We start from the raw sequence: 18,774 nt of genomic DNA, 5'->3' as shown, positions 1-18,774 counted from the left end.
CTGCATACCTTCAGGCAAACTATTCTATCATTATGATAGTGTCCTCTTAGCAATGGAGCTATTGTACATTTATCAAGAAAAAAGATCAAAAATCATCTGGAGAAAATTTAAATCTGTATATTAGTTATCCTAATCCAACACAGTTCTAGGATTCACATTTCTAAATGGTGTTCTTGGCTAGTTCAAAGAATTAGTTACCGTGTTGGATGAAATCCTTTGCCTTTTTGATAATATTACCACCTGGACTGGTTTCAACCAACTCTTATATTACTGGTCTTTGCTGACTGAAGTTCAGAGTGATCGAGTTCACTACACTTCAACACAAAAGATCAATATTGAAAGGCAACATGCAGCTGGGTTCCACGCTCAGTCACTATATCAGTTGATAAAGCATCACTTGTATAGACATAACAGCAGAAATGTGACCCTCAAAGAGAAAATGTAGAAACTGCTATCTTGTTACTGAAAGGCAGAGAATCACCGATAAATTTGAGTCACTTCTCATTTTTATGGCAGCTATTTGAAAATTATTTACATAATTTTCATATGGACTGAGTTCAGCAGAACTGTTGCAAATGTTCAGTGGTAATCCATTGACCCAACTGAATCAAAACTTCAAATTAGGTCAGCTGGGTCACCGAAACTGATCTGTACAACAGATTAATTTCAGCACAAGTCAATCCAAAACCATCCAATTTTCAATTCTGATTTTAGTTCTCTAATAATATCCTTCGAATGCCTCTTATTGAATATAATTGACAACCATTAGAAAAAAGAATTCTGGGAAATTTGTTTCTAGGATTCTCCTGGAGAATGCAGGGAAAATGTACAAGTGGGTAGCAATGATTCCAAGTTTATAACAGAAACCTAGCAGATGAAGTGCTAGCCTACACATTGGATAATAAGGCTTCTGATCTATGAGAAAAACTGCTCTGCTTTATTCATAATCAAAGAATAACAAATGTTAACAATGATTTAAAATAGCAATGAAATTTATTGTTGTTTTTCATCATTGTCTAAAACAGTGGAAAGTGAGAAAAAAACATAAATATCCACCTCCTGGAGCACGATTATTCCAGGAAGTAGAATTCCAGACAAACAGTGAAAATGAAAATGTTGTAATCAAAAGAAGTAAAGTAGATGGAAATTTTTTTAATATTTAACATACTTGTGAGGGAAAAAAATGTAGCAAACAGGACATACAGTAGCAGTCAGTATGATCCCATTTATGTAAAATATAACTTTAATGCACAAGAAATCTGGAAGGATATATGTATGTAGGTATGTGTATACATGTATGTATATATGTGAACAGAGACTGACATTCCAATATATATACAGTTTTCACTTGGTTTAGCTTATTTGTTACTAGTATGTCTTTTTATGATAAAAAGAGGTATTTTTCCTTTTTTTATTGAGGTATAATTGATATACATTGTATTAGTTTCAGGTTTACAACAAAATAATTCAACATTTCTATACACTGTGAAATGATCACCACAGTAAAGTCTAGTTAACATCCATCACCATACATATTTACAGAATTTTTTTTCTTGTGGTGAGAAATTTTAAGATCTACTTTCTCAATAACTTTCAAATAGGCAACATATAGTTGCCATGCTATAAATTACATCCTCATTTCTTATTTTATAATTAGAAGTTTGTACCTTTTGTCTCCCTTCACCCATTTCATGCACCCCCACACCCCTGCTTCTGGCAACCACCAATCTGTTCTCTGTATCCATGAGGTTTATTTTTGTTGTTTTGGTTTTGTTTTTATTCCACATATAAATGAAATAATACATTTGTCTTTCTCTGGCTTATTTCACTTAGCCTAATGTTTCAAGGTCCATGCATGATGTTTTAAACAGCAAAATCTCATTCTTTCTTACAGTTGAATAGCATTTCATTGTATATATATAATGCCTTTATCCATATATCCATTGATGGACACAGGTTGTTTCCATAACTTGGCTACTGTAAATAATATTGCAATAAACATGGAGTGCAGGTATCTTTTCAAGTTAGTATTTTAATTTTCTTTGGATAAATACCCAAAAGTAGAATTACTGCATCATACGGTAGTTACATTTCTAATTTTTTGAGGAACCTCCATACTGTTTTCCATAGTGGCTGCACCAATTTACATTCCCAGAAACAGTGCACAAATGTTCTCTCTTCTCCATACCCTTCCCACCACTTGTTGACTCTTCTCTTTTTGAAAACAGCCATCCTAACAGGTGTGAGGTGATACCTCACTGGGGTTTTGATTTGCATTTCCCTGATGATTAGTGGTACTGAGCATCTTTTCAGGTACCTGTTGGACACATCTGCACGTCTTCTTTGGAAAAACATCTATTAAGATCCTCTACCATTTTTTAAATTGGATTTTTTTTTTTTTTTTGCTATTGAGTTGTATGCATTCCTTATATATTTTGGATATTAGCCCCTTATCAGATATATGATTTGCAAATATTCTCTCCCATTCAGGTGGTTGCCTTTTCATTTTGTTGACTTCTTTTGCTGTACAGAAGTTTTAGTGTGATGTAGTCCCCTATATTTTTTTTGCTTTTGTTTCCTTTGTTTTTGTTGCCAGATCAAAAAAAAAAAAAAACACACACACACACTGTCAAGACCAATGTCAAGGAGTTTATTGGTTATGTTTTCTTCTAGGAATCTTGTGGTCTTAGGTTCAAGTCTTTAATCCATTTGAGTTAATTTCTGTGCATGGCATAAGAGAGTGGTCCAGTTCTCCCAACACCATTTATTGAAGAGACTCTCCTTTCCCCATTATATATTCTTGGCTTCTCTGTTGTAAATTTTTTTTTTTGAGATTTTTTAGATGTAGACCATTTTTAAAGTCTTTATTGAATTTGTTACAATATTGCTTTTGTTTTATGTTTTGGTTTTTTCGCCACGAGGCATGTGGGATCTTAGCTTCCTGACCAGGGATTGAACCCGCACCCCCTGCATTGGAAGACAAAGTCTTAAGCATTGGACCGCCAGGGAAGTCCCACTCCTTTGTTGTAAATTAATTACCTATATATGCGTGAGATTATTTCTGGGCTCTCTTTTCTGTTCTATTGATCTGTGTGTCTGTTTTCATGCCAATACCATACTGTTTGATTACTAAAGCTTTGTAATATAGTTTGAAATGAAGGAGTGTTGTGCCTCCAGCTTTGTTCTTTCTCAAGATTGCATGGACTATTCAGGATCTTTTGTGGATTCGTACAAATTTTAGGATTGTTTGTTCTATTTCCGTGAGAAATGCCATTGAATTTTTCATAGGAATTGCACTAAATCTATAGATTTCCTTGGGTAGTATGGACATTTTAACAATATTAATTCTTTGAATCCAAGAGCATGAAATACCTTTCCATCTATTTGTGTCTTCAATTGCTTTCATCAATGTCTTATAGCTTTCAGTGTACAGGACTTTCATTTCCTCTGATAAGCTTATTCCTAGGTATTTTATGATTTCTGATGCAATTGTAAATGCAACTGTCTTCTTAATTTCTCTTTCTGGTAGTTCATTATTGGTGTATAGAAATGCAACAGATTTCAGTATACTGATTTTGTATCCTGCAACTTCACTGAATTCATTTTTCAGTTCTGTTTTTGGTGGAGTCTTGGGTTTTCTATATGTACTATCATGTCATCTGCAAATAGTGAGTTTTACTTCTTTCTTTCCAACTTGATACCTTTTATCTCCTTTTCCTGCCTAATTGCTCTGACTAGGACTTCCAATTCCATATTGTTAAATAAAAGTGGTGAGAGTGGCCATCTTTATCTTGTTCTTGATCTTAGAGAAAAAGCTTTCAGCTTTTGCCAATGAGTATGATATTAGATATGGGCTTATCATATATGCCCTTTATTACATTGAGGTACATTCCCTCCATAAGAGGCATTTTTAATAGAAATTTTTACAGTAATTTTATCTAGCTACAGAGAAAGATTATGAGGATAAGGATGTTGTTACTAGCAAGTAACTAAAAAAAATCTCTAACTCCCTGGTTTTGTGGAAGGCAGGGCAGGGATATATACTGTTTAGGGCTATGTTACAAGCCATTACTTAGAACAAAGCAAGTATTCAAGAAATATCAAATAACTGAATGAATGGTCAAAAAGTCTTATGCTAGGAGGAAAGAAATAAGACAACAGATGTATCACACTAAAAATAGAACAGTTAATTCATTAAGGAAAATTGGACTTTCCTGGTGGCACAGTGGTTAAGAATCTGCCTGCCAGGTCGCAAGTTGGCGCCGCTGCCACCCCCTGGTCCGTGCTCTCGGCCACTCAGCCGGGCAGTACCGAGCCCTCCCGGCACTCCCCTCCTCTCTTCCCTCCGGCCCTCCAGCCTGCCTTTCCCCGCGGCACTGCCACCCCCCCCCCACCTTCGCCCCAGCCCTCTTCTCTCCCCGCCGAGCCGCGGCAGCAGCAGCAGCAGCAGCAGCCAAAGGAGGAGTCGGAGGTGGCGGTGGTCGGGTAGCCCATGGCGTACAGTCAGGGAGGCGGCAAGAAGAAAGTCTGCTACTACTACGATGGTGATATTGGAAATTATTATTACGGACAGGGTCATCCCATGAAACCTCATAGGATCCGCATGACCCATAACTTGCTGCTAAATTATGGCTTGTATAGAAAAATGGAAATATATAGGCCCCATAAAGCCACTGCTGAAGAAATGACAAAATACCACAGCGATGAGTACATCAAATTTCTACGTTCAAGTGGTGCTACAGTGTGGTGCAGACTCACTATCCGGTGATAGACTTGGTTGCTTCAATTTGACAGTCAAAGGTCATGCTAAATGTGTAGAAGTTGTAAAAACTTTCAATTTACCATTACTGATGCTTGGGGGAGGTGGATACACAATCTGCCATGTTGCTCGATGTTGGACATATGAGACTGCTGTTGCCCTTGATTGTGAGATTCCCAATGAATTGCCATATAATGATTACTTTGAGTATTTTGGATCAGACTTCAAACTGCATATTAGTCCTTCAAACATGACAAACCAGAACACTCCAGAATATATGGAAAAGATAAAACAGCATTTATTTGAAAATTTACGCATGTTGCCACATGCAACTGGCGTCCAAATGCAAGCTATTCCAGAAGATGCAGTTCACGAAGACAGTGGAGATGAAGATGGAGAAGATCCAGACAAGAGAATTTCTATTCGAGCATCAGACAAACGGATAGCTTGTGATGAAGAATTCTCAGATTCTGAGGACGAAGGAGAGGGAGGTCGTAGAAATGTGGCTGATCATAAGAAAGGAGCAAAGAAAGCTAGAATTGAAGAAGACAAGAAGGAAACGGAGGACAAAAAAACAGGTGTTAAAGAAGAAGATAAATCCAAGGATAATAGTGGTGAAAAAACAGATACCAAAGGAGCCAAATCAGAGCAGCTCAGCAACCCTTGAATTTGAGAGTCTCATCACTTTCAGTGAGAAAATATTGGGAAGAAAAATGTTTTCTTTTCAAAGACTTCTGGCTTCATTTTCTACTACTTTGGCATGGACTGTATTTATTTTCAAAATGGCTTTTTTGGGTTTATTTTTCTTGGCAAGTTTTATTGTGAGTTTTCTAATTATGAAGCAAAATTTCTTTTCTCCACCATGCTTTATGTGATAGTATTTAAAACTGATGTGTTATTATGTCAAAAAACTGCTCTATTGAAGAAGTAGTTGGCCTTTCTGAGCTGATTTTTCCATCTTTTGTAATTATCTTTATTAAAAAATTGTACTTGGATTGTCTTTTGTCTGTTTATTACATCATGGAGTCTTTTTTCATAGGCTAATGACATGACTGTTTCTGTAGAAATAGAATACACTAGAGGTGGAAGATACTGATTTGCAACTTCAAAGACATCCATAAACTATTTCTTTAGGAAATTACTGTATTTACAGTAATTATTATTTCTTCATGTAATAGGAGTTCTACAGTCTTGTTCTCTATAGCTTAGCCAGTCAATGTTGTTGAAGGTTGATATCTCATTATCATAATTTATCTCTGAAATTAATGATACAAGTTATGCAATTGAGATATAGGAATTATCTTTGAGCTGAACCAAAGATTCTCAAAAACTGGAAATGGAGATTCTGAGTTGAAAGAAGAAATCCATAATCAGAAAAGGAAACTATAGCTTCCATACTGAGCTATATGTGACTCTTTTGCCAATCTCCACTATATACCAAGTAGACAAGAAATTGTATGGTTGTGTTTTACTAGAACTTTCCTGTGTTTATATTAAGGCTAAAATAAAACCTGCTGTTTAGATTTTTAAAAAAAAGAATCTGCCTGCCAATGCAGGGGACACATGTTTGATCCCTGGTCCGGGAAGATCCCACATGCCACAGAGTAACAGAGTCTGTGTGTCACAACTACTGAGCCTGCACTCTAGAGCCCATGAGCCACAACTACTGAGCCCACATGCTGCAACTACTGAAGCCCAAGCACCTAGAGCCCGTGCTCTGCAACGAGAGAAGCCACTGCAATGAGAAGCCCACGCACTGCAAGAAAGAGTAGCCCCCGCTTGCCGCAACTAGAGAAAGCCTGCACACAGCAACGAAGGCCCAACGCAGCCAAAAAAAGGAAAACTGAGTTGGATACAATATTAGATAACATCTGAAATTTTCCCAGGAAATTAAGTCATGCCAAATATTACTTTACAAATATTTTTACTTTCATTTTTAAATAGACATCAGTATTAGTAATCAGGACATAGCACAAAAATACTTAGATAAAAACTACAAATTTTAATTGGTGTTATCTATTTCCAACACTTAAGTTACTAACATCATATGGAATATAGCAGAATAAGCTGGCTAGGTATTTGACATCAAAACAATAGCTCAGCTAGAATGTTAAATCAGGTAACACATGTAAGGCAGAACAACTGTCATGTACTAAGCAATTAATGTCAACTAAGTTTTTTTTCCTGGTAATGTAAAAATATTATTAATTGCATTTCCCAAATAAACACAATTTGAAAAATGTGAACATATTTTTCACTCTATTATTTCATATAAAAGTGAATCTTAACTTTGGTCACCATTTTGTATTGTTACCTTCTAACTGCTGTATCATGATAATAACACTCCCCACCATTTCCAATAACCTAAATCAAATCAATCATAGGAAGAGAAAAGTGAAATATATTTAAGATAATCCCCCACATACACAAAAAAACAGATCAAGAACCCAGAAATTTTTCGATTATTTAGAAATAATAGTTCAGACTACCTTCACTCTCCAGCAATGCAAAAGGACTGGTTAGTACATAGGGTTCAAATACGGATATGGAGATCTACAATAATTTGCCATCATAATAGTCTCGAGGCTATGAATTATCTGCCATCATAAACCAAGGTATACCTGAATCAGACATTTCTCTGTAGCTTACTGTGAAAGGTTCTTGACTTCAGGAACAACAGCATGTTTGTCTTTGTGTCCCTAGGGCCCCTAGCACCGTGTCTGTCTGGCACATGACATCGTAGGTAATGAATGAACTCATGAATGGATAATGGTATTTCATTTGGAACAGTGGAGGGATAAGATGCAATTCTTGTTACTCCACATATCACTAGATCATTCTCCTTCCCATTCTAAGACCCTTGGAAAGGAGGTAAAGTCCAGCAACAAAATGATGAAAATATAGTTATAGCAAATAATTTTAGAAGAATAGCAGGAAAGGGGAAGATATTTGGTAATGATAGGGTCAAGGCAATAGGCAAAGAAGAAAAGAAAAAAGCCATCTAGAAACATAAAGATGAAATGAAAAGGAGATATAAGAATGGTAGGTACCAGGGGTGAGGAATAGGTTCTACCTGTTACAACGGCCAGTAACAGATTAGTTAAGGATTAGGACTAAAATAGCAAGTTTCAGCTAACCAGAGAAAGAAGCAGATACCACAGTATAGGTAAAAGAGAATTCAGAAAAATTAAAGCTCTGATACATATTATTTATCAAAATATTACAAAATAGTCTAAGAGTCTGAAGGTCTTGTTTAATAACAGTTGAATATGTGAAGTTCATTTTCATAAGAGGAAACTATACTATTTTGTGGCTATTTACAAAAAATAATCACATTTGTGAAAATATTCATTCTTTGAGGAGAGCAGCCATGAGGACAGAGGACATAAAATCTACACTGATTAGAGCGGGAATGAAGAAAATGAGTCTCTCTTAGAGGCTATGTTTCCTGGTTTACTAATTTCAGCACAACACTTGACAAATTATTTTTAAGAACTGATTTGGTGGACTGAATTTCTTTCCCATCCCTATTATTCATGAAAAAATCTAGAAACTGAAGAGAGGCAAATAGACATAACCACCTTTCATTGCCTGTTAATGTAAGACAATTTTTCACATAGCCCAGGGCAGAAAGGCGGATGCTCTTGCGTTCTAGTAAGATCAGAGTCATTAGTTATTTGTTTATTACAAATAAGGTCAAAGTTATGTTAATAGGAAGAATATGAATTTCTCACAGAGACCAGATGGGGACCTTTAGAAATAAATGAGTCATCACAGTGGGAGGTGTGTTTGATTTCGAATACTTTGGGTGAAAATAAGCTACAGCCTGGAATAAAAACCCCTACCCCACAACATCATCTATTTCTTCTGTCAGAATGGGAAACAAAGTCTTCATTATTCTCCTCTAACAGCCAAAAGACACAGAAACCCTAGCACAAAGCATCCATCTCTGCAGGGCCAGCAGAAAACCATCAAGAAAGGGGAGAAAAGCCTTCAGCAGATGCTTTAGGCTACAACATTTGAAAAACACAAGGGATAATAGGAAAGAGAGGGCTTAGGAAATTCTCTGTATTTGTGTATGTGTGTGGTTGGGAGGGGAGCCTCCAGACAAAAGAAAAGAGGCTAGAGTGAGAGGACTGAAGGACAGGGGCAGAAAATGAAGACAACGAAGTTTAAAATGTTCAGGTGTGACATCTACCCATTCCACGGTTCAAGACCTAGTCCAAGTCATTGATCCTGATGTGACAAGCAGTCGGGTAGCTAAGCCACCTCATCTTCCACCTACTGAACAAAGCAACAGGTAACTTTGGGTCAACTACCTGAAGCCTACAGTAAATTCATTAAGTTTCCCTTAATATTTTACATATTCACTTTGGGAACAGGAGATTGTAATAGAATCTAGCGTACAGAAGGTATAACCCCATCCCCATGCCATAGGCAATAGCAGACTTCGGCAGCATCCTAAATGTGATGTACTAGCTATGAGTGCGATTTATCCACAAGGCCAAGTAAGGTAGGTCAGGCCTCCCCACTTTCATCCTTTTTCTAAAAAATGGCTTGAGGCAACAGAGGTATGTAGATGGGCAAGGAAAGACCACCACATGGATTACAAAGCACATTATTTCTCTTGAAATATGGCTCTCATCAATATCAGATTCCTAAAATGTAAAATAGGAATCACCAGAAAGATTTCTTCCCTAGCTATGGCCTTCAGAATATCACCAGAAAGACTTCTTCCCTAGCTATGGCCTTCAGAATATCACAATTACAATTTTGCAAACAGAATGATGATCTACATTGAGAGATTAATACTATTACTACAAAACCTTAGGTAGGAAAGATTCTTCAGGATTAAGAGCAAAGAAAAGAAATATAAATGTATATATTAAGAAAAACACAAGATGAAAGCTGACAACTATAACATTCTCTAGGTTTTCAGGAGGCTATAGCAGCTTAACACTTCTTTCAGGTTGTTCTTATGTGCTATTAATATTACATGAGAGGTTAGTCCCAGAGACAGTTGCTCCAAGGCAAAGACCTTAGGTGACTTATTTTAGCACAGCGTGTACTTTTTACATCCAATTAATTAAAAAAACATAGAACGAACACAGTAAGAAACAGACAAGAGACTAGCAAATTTTTTAAATGTGAGCAACCAATTTTATAAAACTCCACTCAAGTTAGCAGAGATGCAAGTGCATATTGGAGAAGATATACATTTTTAAAATTTGACAAAACAATTCAGTTATAACCTATAGAGTCACTCTTCATGCCATATGTATAATATATAAAATATTTACATAGACTATACATACACACGTGTGTGTGTAAATAAATTCAATTTGGAGCTGTATTTCAGCATCTCATCAAAGAGAAATCATAAGCAAAAGCTCACTGTTAAGGTTTCTATGACTATGTTAATCATGAGATCAAGCAGTTAGAATTCATGAATAGCTTGCCTAGGGCTATGATGGTTGTATGAATGCTATTTTTACTGAATAAAATAGATGGGAAGATGAAAAGTCGAAAGGTTTTATTTTTAAGGCTTACCAGTTTAAAAAAATCAAACTGAATTTTATATCTGTAATTTGTTGTCACAGAAATACACTTTGAAGATAAACACAGTAATTGACAAAAAAGAACACCTTAAAATCCAGATACTGTAAGAAACAAGGAAGCAGTACGCTATGATCAATTGCACACTGCAGTCCACTGTTTCAAAATGAATTTTTACTATCTCAGAAGATGTGATTAATTTCAGGGCTGTCATACATATTAACTTCTGAGCTATGTCTGTACTCCTTCTGACTTGCAAAGGGCAAGGTTTATAAGTGGAACAAGATAAGAGAAGTAATAACAATAAAAGCAAAAAAGGAACTGAGAAACAGTCTCATAACATGATCCCGCCCTTATTTTTTCCCATAGCTAAACTTTTCCTGGTCAATTAAGAATCAAATGATGATACCACATAATTAGGGCAGAGACAAAAAAGCATGAAAACCTAGGTTTATTCCTTTAATTATTTTCCTTATTTTTGGTGTCTTTTTTCCCCCTAAGACATTCATCCTGGAAACTTTTTTTTACTTCCTTCACCCTAACATATCCCTTTTCTCTTTTCTTCATTTGTTTTTCTTCTTTCCTTAAAAAGTGACCTCTAAACTTTCTCCATGGTCCCTTTTTAGTTGTTTTGTTGATCAAATCATGAGACAAAAAGAGAAAGTCAGGAGGGGGTGACTATTATTTTCACCAGATGAGACATACTTTATAGAAACAGGGGAGCAGGAAAAAAACTCTTTTAAAAATATTTTCAACTTTAACAAGTAATCAATGAACAAACTATCCATTAGATATCAGGGAAAGCTAGTTCATATTTCTGAACAAATTTTTTCTGTTAACATTTTTGAAAGATTTACTTCAATTGGACCACAACCCTGGTAAAATTTAAATGTTTCAATATACCCCTATTCTCCCCCTCAAAAAATTACACAACCGTCCATGAACACAATTACAAAAAATGAGAAACTTCAAAAGTCTCTTGTAAATATTGCAATTAAATATTCTGCAGCTTTCAACATTTAAATTTATTTTTCTTTCATCACTAATGTAAAGCTTCAGCACTTTGCCTGAAATTGTGTCATTTTCATTCCTTTCTGGAAAAGGTTTGCTAAACTCATTGTTGGCAAAACCTACGTATGGAAAGCAGAGTGTCTCAGAAGTTGCACATTAGTATTTAATATTTTTGTTGAGATTCACAATTTCCCTCTAGCAAACTCATATAGACACATTCTCATACTAGATGATAATGTATTCTATATATTAAAGAAAAATATATAAACAAATACATTTGACAGACTGAGGAGGCATAAAGGTTGGAGGTAGGAAATGGCAGACTTTAATAAAATAATGTATTCTATAGTGGCATATAAAATTTCTCACAAAGCACAATGTTGGATAACTGAGGCTCCAAAACTGTATGGATATCATAGTTTTTTTAAAAAAATTAACTCACACAAGCATGCACACACACACACACAACCCCATTACACACACAATGAACACCATTATTTCTGTAGCTTAAGAGACATTTACTCTTTCTCTGTTCCTTTTCTTTTTTTCTCTTTGCCTTTCAGTTCAACTTTCTATTGACATATCTTTGAGCTCACTGATTCTCTCCAGTCTGCTGATCAGCCCATTAAAGATAGTTTTTCTTTACTAAAGTGTTTTTGATTTCTAGCACTTCCTTTTGAATCTGAGTTTTAATCTCTATTATCTGTTCTTGTATATTGTCCACTTTTTCCATTTGGGCCCTTAGCATATTAATCACAGTTAAATTCCCTATCTGGTGATTCCAAAATCTCTGCCATAAGGGTCTGGTTCTGACCCTTGCTTTGTCTCTTCAGACTATTTTTTGTTTTTTTAGTATACCTTGCAATTTTCTGTTGAAAGCCAGATATGATATATCAGGTAAAAGGAACTGGGGTAAACAATCCTTTAGTGTGAGGTTTTATGTTCATAATGCTAAGAGTTAGGTTTTGTTTACTCTTTCACTGCAGGTGTGATTTCAGAGGCAAAAATTTCCTCTAGGGTCCTTGTTTTTGTCTCCCTTGTTTTCCCTAGAGATTCCTTCTTAAATAGGGCCTGAGGCTTACAGTTGTTTCAACTGTAACTCATTATTTTACAGAAGGCCTATTGATGTGGTGGTAGGTGTGTGGCAGGGCAGGTGGGGGTAGGCATTCTACATTCCTATGATTAAGCTTCAGTCTTTTATTGACACTGTGTCCCTGGACTCTGACCTTCACAAGTGCTTCTCAGCTTTTTTCTTTTTTTTTTTAATTTTATTTATTTATTTATTTGTTTGTTTTTGGCTGTGTTGGGTCTTCGTTTCTGTGCGAGGGCTTTCTCTAGTTGCGGCAAGCGGGGGCCACTCTTCATCGCGGTGCGCAGGCCTCTCACTGTCGCAGCCTCTCTTGTTGCAGAGCACAGGCTCCAGACGCGCAGGCTCAGTAGTTGTGGCTCACGGGCCTAGTTGCTCCGCGGCATGTGGGATCTTCCCAGACCAGGGCTCGAACCCGTGTCCCCTGCACTGACAGGCAGATTCTCAACCACTGTGCCACCAGGGAAGCCCTCAGCTTTTTTCTTTTCCTCTCCCCTTAGGTGAGGCAGGAAGGCTAGAGGGAGCCAGATTTAGGTATTTCTCTTCCTCCAGGGAAGTTAGGTTCTGGTAAAACCCAAGTCAATCAGACTCTGGTAAAACCCAAGTAAATCAGACTCTGGTAAAACAGTTTCCAATGAGGACAGGCCTCAGCTTATTTCAAAATGGTTACTTTTCCCTTCCCCCTGCTAAAAGCATGAATGGAATTTTCCTCCAAATTTTCTCCTGGTGGGGCTCCTGGAGGTAAAACTCAGGAAAGCGTGGAGGCCTTCCTAAGGTTGGGCTCACAAAAGTTTCTCTCTCTCAAGCTAGTCTCCAACAATTAATTACCCTTTAAGTGTTCCTACCAAGGTATAGCAATGCCTTCTGCTCCCCATAAACTGTGATTCTCTGTGTTTGTCTGTGTTCACAGTTTGGGGGCAGCAGTTTGCCCTGTGGCTTCCATTCTTTGATGAATCTATAGAGCTGGTAATTTTCAGTTTGTTCAGCTTTTTCCTTGTTGCAAGGATGGGAGTTCAGACTTCTAAGCTCTTTACATGCTGGACCTGGCTTTATAAAGGCTTATAATTTATATTATAAATGCTTATAATATTCTTTAATCATTAAAAATTTGATTATTCAAGGACATAATCCCATCAGTCACATTTATCCTAGTTCAGCTATCGTGAAAACTTGTAGACTTTATTTTCCTGACCTGCTGGGAAACAAAACTGGTTCTCCTGACCTTCACAACATATATCCTACCTTCTGGATCAAGCCTTGATCCAAAAAGGCCTATCTGTGGCTTGAGACATACCTAGTTTTCACTAGCATATGAACACCTTAATTGGCAAGAATTGCTGGAAAATCATCATGAATGTGATTAGCAAGTCTGTCTTTACTATATTTGGCCAAAGGCCAAATACCCACCATTAATTGAAAGGTTGCCTTCCCTCTGGAAATTTATGAAAGGAACAGCAAATTATTAGAAGCTGAAAAGTAGTTCTGTTTTATTTGTATGCCATTCCCTGAAAACACTTTTATCTAATTTGGCGGAAATTTTGGTGGAAAGTACCAAAACACTGCATACCAAAAGTTAAATAAATGAACGGAAGAGGATTAAAAAGTCAATGTTTTCTAAACTCAACCTTGAAAAATAATCTTGTTGAAAAGAGTTTGTTGTGATGCAGTCATGATGAATCACGCCAGTCAAACTAAAGGATTTTGGGGGTTGCTATTTTTAAGTTATATACTATATAGTGAGTTTGGCAGCATTCACACAGCCAAAACAAATTATTTTTACTTTTAAAATATTGTTAACAGACTGAGTCACCACATTTTCACATATCCACTTTCAGTTCATGCTTTAACTATTTTTTAACTAAATTACAGAAGAGAATTACATTAAACTGCATCAAATTTTCACTCGATATTTGTCCTTAGTAGAAAGAAAATGCCTTCATGGATAAAATGACATAAAAGAAATAAAATACAAGCTAAACTTTAAGGGAGGTGGGGACTAATGGTGTGTGAAAATTTAATAGGCTTCAGTATGCCTACCATGCTGTACTCCATTTGTTAAAGAATGGAAGAAGCAGCAGCTCTGAGTAATGTGAATGAAGGTTATTAGCAATAATAATGGTTTGCTAGCTGATAAATTTGCAGATTAAGCAACGTCTGCCATTGAGGTTAGTAATATTTCAAAGATACTGCTCAAAAGAGAATAGAATGGGTATTTTATTTTTATATCAAGAAAACTAGACTCTTTACCAAAGTGTGTGGCAGCAGAAGTCTTGCTTCTCTCATTTTTCAATTTAATGGGCAGTGTGAATTCTACCTAGTACTGAAAATTTTATGACATTTTACTCATTCGATCATACAGTGCTCTAGGAGTTATGCTCAAACTGTCTGCTACTCTGTTCTTGTTAAAGATCACATCAGATAAAGTAACAACCTATTTCATATCCAGGTCAGTTTTATAATAAAAATAATGAATAATGTATGTAAGTTTCTCCACTGGAACTGCATTTTTGCCATTTTTGTAGTGAAAACAGCTAGTGCTAAATTTTCAAAATGGCCACTAGGTTTCCAACATTTGAGTTTTCATTTATTAGACAAAATACCTTTAGGAAAGAACCTTTGAAACTTTCATAAAGTAAACGCAGGGTGCCAAGTGTTCTGATTAGCTAGGCTGATGGTCAGAAATGTAGGTGTGGACCGACCATGTGATTATTTTGTTGATAACACTAGGAATTCAAGAAGGTCTCTAAGAACATGGCTCCAGGGCTTCCCTGGTGGTACAGTGGTTGAGAATCTGCCTGCTAATGCAGGGGACACGGGTTCTAGCCCTGGTCTGGGAAGATCTCACATGCCGCGGAGCAACTAGGCCCGTGAGCCACAACTACTGAGCCTGCGCGTCTGGAGCCTGTGCTCCGCAACGAGAGGCCACGACAGTGAGAGGCCCACATACCACAACGAAGAGTGGCCCCCGCTTGCCGCAACTAGAGGAAGCCCTCACACAGAAACGAAGACCCAACACAGCCAAATAAATAAATAAATAAATAATAATTTAAAAAAAAAAAAAAATAAAGCCTTGCTAACCACATAAAAAAAAAAAAGAACATGGCTCCAGAGTTGAGTACACTGTGCATGTGGTTTAGTCTGATCTACACAGCTTTGTGAATTGTCCATCATAATGCCTTGTTTCATGACATCTTTTAGTGGAAGCCAGAACCACTCAAATTATATGATTAATTACATTCCTTTTCAATCACTAACTATTTGATATAAGCACACCCTATGACAAATGCTGTCAGTAGTTCTGTGAACATACAGTATTAGTAACAACTCTCAGTACCAGCCAATTTGGCTAAAATAACCAAATTTCCACTAAATCACTCAAGTAGATCTTGCCTAGATGACATGGAGGCATTATTTTCCAGATCCTATTCTGAAAAGCACAAGTAAAAGTATTTTGGACAGAGAACAGTATACACTTTGACAATAGTTTGACTGAGACTGTGGTCCAAAGAGCCAGGAAGGAAGTAGCCCAGGGTAGCTGACAGTGCCTGAGCCCAACCCCCTCTGAATCACAATCCATTTAGGAAGCAAAAGTCCAACACCAGAGACTAGCAGACATAGTACTTGAGTAGTCTGGAGACTCAGCTTAGGAAGGTAATGATCATAGATCATGATATAACCCCAGAAAAGTAAAGAAAAGGATCAAACCCAGGATTTGAAGATGAAGATGACAGTAAAGACAGATACTCATGTACCACAAAAAAAATTCCTTAGTCCATTGGTTTTCAAATGTTGCTGCACCCTTGAATCACTGATGGGAAAATTATTTGAGGAACAGATGTTAAGCAGGTTACTTTAAGAAAGGGAGCTAAAGTTCTTCAAAAAGGTCTGCAGTTTGTATCCAAGCCCCATTCCCTTCACCTTTCAGAAACTGGCAGGCACGAATGTTCCTTTCCATTCCCACTTCAGGTTTGGCCTTACATCCAGCATAAAAGAAGAGTGTTCATAACTCAAGAAGCAAAGGAGACTAGCAGATTGCAAAGGAGCCAAACAGGAGCATCTTGTTTTCATTCCTGAAACATGGATTTTGCCTATAAATTAAAGGTCTTCACCGTAGGTACTCAAAGTGTGGTCCCAGACCAGCAGCTTCAAGATCACCTGAGAATATTTCAGAAATGCAAATTAACCCCAGACCTACTAAATCAGTAACTCTGAGGGTAGAGTTTGGCAATCTGCATTATAACAAACCCTCCAGATGATTTTGGTGCATTTTTCAAAGTCTGAGAAGCAATGGACTTTACAAAAATTTATGTAACCTATTCACTATTTTTTTCTTGAATGGGTGGGCAGTCCTATAATAAATCTGTAGATCATTAAGATTTTCAGATTCAATTATCTGTGTCCTAAATTTTTATCAAATATAATACAAACTCTGCCCTGACCTGTCTGCATATTTTACTCAAAGTTTTAAAAGTCAGAGGGAACATTTGTTATCAGTCTTACTAAAAGGAACCTGAAGTACTTGTACAGATAGGCCACATTCCCTGAGGGTTTTCTGAACCAAGAATGAGCCTGTAATTTTCTAGGACATCCCTTTTCTGTCTGCTACCTTGTGAACAATCTGGAATAGCCATAAGAGGAGGAAGTCTCAAATCAGAGGGCCGATTAAGCCTTTGGCTCCTACTGTAACTAGAAGCGTGACATGACAATTTTATGAGTCTCAATTTTCACATAAAGTGGAAATAATAAAGTAAAATGGAAAAAAAAAACACTTCACATGGTGATAACTGAAAGAGATCATTTACATGGGGGATGAAAGTCCTACCCAATACTAATTTGCACATTTTACTTAATAGTTCTGTGTATTGCTGTCTTAAACTACTCTGTGGTAAAAAGAATGCCCACCCTCCCCCAAAAGCTGTCCACATCCTAATCCCCAGAACTGTGATATATTACCTGACATGGCAGAAGGGACTTGGCAGATGTGATTAAGGTTAAGGACTCTGAGATGGGGAGAGTATCCTGGATTACCCAGGTGGGTCCAATCTAAGTATATGAATTCTCACAAGTGGAAAGTTGTTCCCAGCAGCAGTCAGAGTTTTAAGAACAGAAGAATGGTCAGGAACATGAACCTTGCTGCCTTTTAAGATGAATGAATGGGGTCATGAGCCAGGGAATGCAGGCAGCCTCTAGAGGTTGGAAAAGGCAATGAAATAAATTTTTCCCTAATAAGAGTACAGCCCTACTGACAACTTGATTTTACACCAGTGACACTCATGTTGGACTTCTTACCTTCAGAATAGTAGGATAATAAATTTGTGTTATTTTAAGCCATTAACGTTGTGTTAATTTGCTATGGCAGCAGTAGGAAACTAATATTCCTATACTTATTCTAAGCTACTTTAAGATGTAAAACTGGGGTGTGCACAACAGGACCACTGACATCCAAACGGATCCCAGGAGCAGATTAATGGTGCAGAGAACCATCATTACAACACATAGGCAAAGTAGTTACTAGAGGTAACCATTATGTATCCTCCTTTCACTGAATCAGAGCGTAAACTCATTTTAAGAAAACAGTCAAATCACAATTTGGCAATGAAGCCGGGCCGTTGAACTTTTCAACTTGCTTGTGAAAAGTAATGCTTCTTCTGTGTTTTGCAAGAGTTGAAATACAAAGTCTTAGCTGCCCTAGCCGCCACAAAACAGAGTTATACTTACCATGAAGTTCCCCCAGAGAGAAATCAGAAATTAGTGGACACAGCAGAACAATAAGTTTTTTGAAAGCGCCTGAACAATTTGTGTTTGTCTAACATTGTAGGGGAATGTGTAAGCAATGAACCATGAGCTTACTGATTTTTTTTTAAAATATGCACCCAATTGCCTCACCAGTGGAAATACATTCTAATAGTTTTGAAAAGAAATTGAAATATACCATATTGATACTGTGTTTCACCAAGACTGCAAACAACCAGGATCTCCCTTTCTGATTTTCAAGATATATAATTTTAATATTTCACGTACAAACATAAACTGGGCAAAATATGGGATTACAAAGAGGTTTAAGTAGCTTCTCTACAGACTAGAGAAATATTTCTGAGATGCTTACAGATGGCGATCTTCTCACTGTATCCACACATGGTAGAGAGTAGAGAGAGCAAGCTCCATGTCTCTTTTTTAAGGGCACTAATTCTATTCATGAGGGCTCCACCTTCATGACCTAATTACCTCCCAAAGGCCCCACCTCCTAATACCATTACATTGGGTGTTAGGATTTCAACATATAAATGTGGGGGGGAGGCGAGTACACAAACATTCAGCCCATAACAGAAAATAAATATTTAACCATTATACCCTCCCTAGC

General features: G+C 37.0%; 1 long non-coding RNA gene and 1 pseudogene across 2 annotated transcripts in view; one reads left to right on the top strand and one right to left on the bottom strand.

Annotated features, from left to right (window-relative positions):
• LOC309665934 overlaps positions 1–18,774 on the bottom strand; it is a 203,104-nt gene that overhangs the window by 116,560 nt on the left and 67,770 nt on the right. The gene's annotated exons all lie outside the window — the stretch shown is intronic.
• LOC309665902 (histone deacetylase 2 pseudogene) lies at positions 4,237–5,754 on the top strand (annotated as a pseudogene). The gene has a single exon. The product of its transcript is annotated as a histone deacetylase 2 pseudogene (transcript).

Source organism: Balaenoptera physalus (assembly GCF_965194825.1).
Source record: "Balaenoptera physalus genome assembly, chromosome: 8".
In the NCBI taxonomy this organism is placed as follows: domain Eukaryota; kingdom Metazoa; phylum Chordata; class Mammalia; order Artiodactyla; family Balaenopteridae; genus Balaenoptera; species Balaenoptera physalus.
The sequence above is the reverse complement of the archived record's forward strand: the minus strand, read 5'-3'. Positions and strand labels throughout refer to the sequence as shown.